This window comes from Gossypium arboreum, chromosome 9 (assembly GCF_025698485.1).
Source record: "Gossypium arboreum isolate Shixiya-1 chromosome 9, ASM2569848v2, whole genome shotgun sequence".
Taxonomy (NCBI): Eukaryota; Viridiplantae; Streptophyta; class Magnoliopsida; order Malvales; family Malvaceae; genus Gossypium; species Gossypium arboreum.
The window spans coordinates 78910308-78915325 of record NC_069078.1 but is presented as its reverse complement, the minus strand read 5'-3'; the positions used below and the strand labels follow the sequence as shown (position 1 = coordinate 78915325).

The 5018-nt window shown below is 36.8% G+C and overlaps 1 non-coding gene across 1 annotated transcript; it reads right to left on the bottom strand.

Moving 5' to 3' along the window:
* Positions 1-308: 308 nt before the first annotated feature.
* Positions 309-415, bottom strand: LOC128281289 (small nucleolar RNA R71). Its single transcript, XR_008271502.1, has one exon. It is a non-coding gene; the product is annotated as a small nucleolar RNA R71 (small nucleolar RNA).
* Between the last annotated feature and the right edge of the window lie 4603 nt (positions 416-5018).

The following is a 5018-nucleotide window of genomic DNA, read 5'->3' as shown; positions in this document are numbered from 1 at the left end:
AGACCTACTATTGCTGCGAATAATTTCGAACTGAAACCTAACACAATTCAGATGATACAGAAGTTTATTTAGTTTGATGGTTTGCAAGATGAGGATCCCAACACTCACTTGGCGAATTTTTTAGAGTTTACGACACTTTTAAAATCAATGGCGTTTCTGATGATGCCATTCGTCTTCAGTTATTCCCTTTTTCATTGAGGAACAAAGCTAAACAGTGGTTGAACTCGTTACCATGAGGGTCAATTACTACTTGGGAACAAATGACCGAAAAATTTTTACTAAAATATTTTTTGTCGGCTAAAACGACTAAATTACGTAATGATATCTCTTCTTTTGTGCAGATGGATTTAGAAACACTCTACGACACATGGGAGAGATACAAGGACCTTTTGAGAAGGTGCACTCACCATGGGTTGCCGCTTTGGCTCCAAGTACAAACATTTCACAATGGTCTGAATCCTTCGACTCGGTAAATGGTTGACGCAGTTGCTAGCGGAACCATCAACAATAAAACACCGGAAGATGCCTATGAGTTTATAGAAGAGATATTACTGAATAACTATCAGTGGCAAGTCATGAGGACAAAGCCAACGAAAACAGTCGGCGTTTATAACGTCGATTCAGTCACCATACTCTCTAATCATGTAGAACTCTAAAATAAAAAGATTGATGGTTTTCTTAATTCTTTACAAGTTCACCCAGTAATGCAGTGCGAAGCAAGTAGCGGTGGAACAAACCATTCGGAATACCAACCTTATGGCCACAACATGGATAATGAGCAATTAAATTACATGGGTAATAATCATCAACCTCAAAACAATCCATACAGTAACACTTATAATGCAGGTTGGAGGAACCACCCAAATTTCTCATGGGGCGGTCAAGGAAATCAAAGACCACAGCATCCTCCGGGCTATCAACAACCACCCTACCAATAGGAAAAGAAGCCAAACCTTGAAGAGATGCTCTCAAAGTTTATTTCAGTGTTAGAAACCCATTTTCAGAACACCGAGACAACACTTAAGAATCAACAAGCATCGATTCAAGGGCTCGAAACTCAGATAAGCCAACTATCCAAACTGATCTCGGAAAGACCACTAAGAAATTTACATAGTAACACCAAATCAAGAGAGCATGTCAAAGCAGTTATACTAAGGAGTGGGAAAGTGTTAGCGGAATCTGAAAAGAAGTTAGCACAAGAAGCTGTGGAAAGCGAAAGGAAGGAAGAAAAACCCGAAAATAGTGACAAACCAGAGCCGGAGGAATATAAACCACCAGTTACATATCCAGTAAAATTAAAAAAAGATCGCATTGATGCATAATTCGGTAAGTTTCTTGAACTTTTTAAGCAATTACATATCAACTTACCTTTTGTTGAAGCCATCTCGCAGATGCCTACCTACGCAAAATTTTTGAAGGAGCTTTTAACAAATGAAAGGAAGTTCGAGGACTTATCTACAGTAGAACTCAACGAGGAGTGCTCAGCCATACTCCAAAACAAGCTGCCAACCAAACTGAAAGATCCAAGAAGTTTTACTATCCCTTGCTTGATTGGTAGTCTGAATGTTGAAAAAACACTAGTTGATTTAGGCGCTAGCATTAATTTGATGTCATATAAAATGTTCAAACAACTTGGTCTTGGGGAACCTAAACCTACTAGGATGAGTATTCTAGGGGTATTATAGAAGACGTACTCATAAAAGTAGATAAATTTATATTCCCTGTTGATTTTGTCGTGCTTGACATGGATGAAGATGTGGAAGTACCCTTAATTTTAGGGCACCCATTCCTAGCCACTGCTAGAGCTGTGATCGACGTGGGAGACTGTGAATTGGTGCTTAGAGAATGTAAAGAGGAGATTATCTTTAAAATTTATGATGCTATGCAATTCTCTAGTGAACAGGATGATTCATGTTATTTTATTGACTCTATTGATCATATTACTCAAGACTCTTTCCAGGAGATTGTAAAAGAGGAGACGACAGAACCATATCCAGCTCAAGACGAGGAGACAGGTGAGGAACCTATTGACCATTCATCAAGACAAGTAGAATATGAGGGCATTAAGATAAATGATGAACTTAAGCAAAGACCCTCTATTGAGGAGCCTCCCAAATTGGAACTTAAACAATTACCAAACCACTTAGAATATACATTCCTTGGAAATAATTCTACATTACCAATTATTATTGCTTCTAATTTGCAACCCAAGGAGAAAGAGGAATTAATCCAAGTATTAAAAGAACATAAAAAGGCCATACCTTGGAAAATTTCTGACATTAAAGGAATTAGCCCTTCTTTTTGCACCCACAAAATTTTGATAGAAGATGAATACAAACCGTGTACAAGCTCAAAGACGTCTGAACCCTAACATGAAGGAAGTTGTAAAAGCCGAGGTAATTAAACTTCTAGATGCTGGAATTATTTATCCTATTTCTGATAGTTCTTGGGTAAGTCCAGTGCAGGTTGTCCCCAAGAAAGGAGGCATAACGATTGTGACCAACGGGAAGAATGAATTAATCTCAACAAGAACAGTCACAGGGTGGAGAGTTTACATAGACTACAGGAAACTGAATGATGCCACAAGAAAAGATCACTTCCCCTTGCCATTCATTGACCAAATGTTGGAAAGATTATCTAGACACATATATTACTGTTTTCTAGATGGACTCTCTGGTTACTTTCAAATCCCAATAGCTCCTGAAGATCAAGAAAAAACGACATTCACATACCCATATGGTACGTTCGCTTATTGTAGAATGCCTTTTAGATTATGTAATGCTCCTGCCACTTTTCAGCGCTGTATGATGGTCATATTTGACGAACTCGTGGAAGATATCATGGAAGTCTTCATGGATGATTTTTCGGTATTCGGTAACTCTTTCCATCTCTGGCTTAAAAATTTAGAACGAGTTTTAATAAGATGTGAGGAAACAAACTTTGTGCTTAACTGGGAGAAATGTCACTTCATGGTTCAAGAAGGTATTGTATTAGGGCATAAAATTTCTAGTAAAGGGATTGAGGTGGATAAATCTAAAATAGAAACAATAAACAAATTACCACTCCCTAGTTTGGTTAAGGCTATTAGGAGTTTTTTAGGACATGTTGATTTTTATAGAAGATTTATTAAGGATTTTTCTAAAATAGCTAAGCCTTTTAACTTTGATCAGGAATACTTAGAAGCATTTAATACTTTAAAGGATAAATTAATTAATGCTCCAATCATAATTGCACCTGATTGGAACTTGCCATTTGAACTAATGTGTGATGCGAATGACTTTACAGTAGGTGTAGTATTGGGACAACGAAGAGACAAGCATTTTCAACCTATCTATCACGCCAGCAAAACCTTAACGGCTGCACAAGAAAACTATACTATTACGGAAAAAGAGTTGCTAACTGTGGTTTTTGCATTTGATAAATTTCGATCATATCTCATATTGTCTAAAGTTGTTGTTTACACTGACCATTCCGCCCTTCGCTACCTTTTAACTAAAACCGATGCAAAACCTCGACTCATTCGATCGATTCTCCTATTACAGGAATTCGACTTGGAGATTCAGAATAAGAAAGGAGCTGAAAATCTCGCGGCTGATCATCTGTCCAGGCTAGAGAAATCCAATACCAGAGAACTAGATGACGTTGAAATAAATGATTCGTTCCCTGAATAACAATTTTTCGCTATCTCTAACTCCGAAGTTCCTTGGTTTGCAGACATCTCTAATTTTTTAGCTGCTAACATTATCCCAAAAGGGTTAACACACAAGCAAAAGAAGTGATTCTTTAATGATGTGACAAACTACTTTTGGGACGATCCATTTCTGTTTCGTAGATGTATAGATCAAGTCATCAGAAGATGCGTTACAGGATCAAAAATATCAAAAATATTGAAACATTGCCACTCAATGCCAACTGGAGGACACTATAGTGGAACTAAGACCGCACACAAAATACTTGAATCAGGTTTTTATTGGCCTTCGTTATTCAAAGACGCTATCAGGTATGTTACTTCATGTGACAAATGCCAACGGACAGGTAACATATCTAAACGTGATGAAATGTGTAACGCCCCCTTACCCGAGACCGTCTCCGGAGTCGAGCACGAGGTATTACTAAACTTATTTGAGCACTTAAACAAATTCGGACAAGCCGTCCAACTGCATCATAGTTGATTAAAAATTCATATCTCAAGTTCCAAAACTCAAAATAAAATTACATAAATTTTTCCTTAAACTAGACTCATATATCTATCTACTAATTTTTTTCTAGAATTTTTGGTTGGGCCAATTAGTACAGTTTATTAGTTAAAGTCTCCCCTATTTTAGGGTTCAACTGCTCTGACCTATGTGTATTACAAATCAGATATCTCCCTGTACAGAGTTTCAATGACTATGCCGTTTATTTCTAATAAAACTAGACTCAATAAGGAATCTGGACATATAAAGCATGACTTCTAATTATCTTTGTAAAATTTATGGTGAATTTCCAAAGTTAGAATAGGGGATCCAGAAATCGCTCTGGCCCTGTTTCACAAAAATTTAAACTTCTCATAAAATATAACTCATATACCTGTTTTGTTCCATCCATATGAAAATAGACTCATAATTATTAAATTCCATATTTTATTCATCATCTAATTGTATCTCTACTATTTTTAATGAATTTTCAAACTCACGTCACTGCTGCTGTCTGAATCTATTTTATGGTAAATTTTGCCTATTTCATGGTTTCCATGGAATAGCTAGCAATTTAGCATACATAACACCAAATATGATCATGATTAGCCATTCCAATGGCTAATCATTACCAAGCATTTCCATACCACTCAATATCCATATCATAAGACCATATATACAAAATGATTATAATGCTATACATGCCATACTCAAAATATACAAGCCATTATGCCAAGATGGTATACAGATAGTGTGAGTGGGCCTCCGACCGTTCCCGATTTTCGAGCTGGCTTGTCAAAACTACAAGGAATGAAAAGGAGGGAGTAAGCATAAATGCTTAGT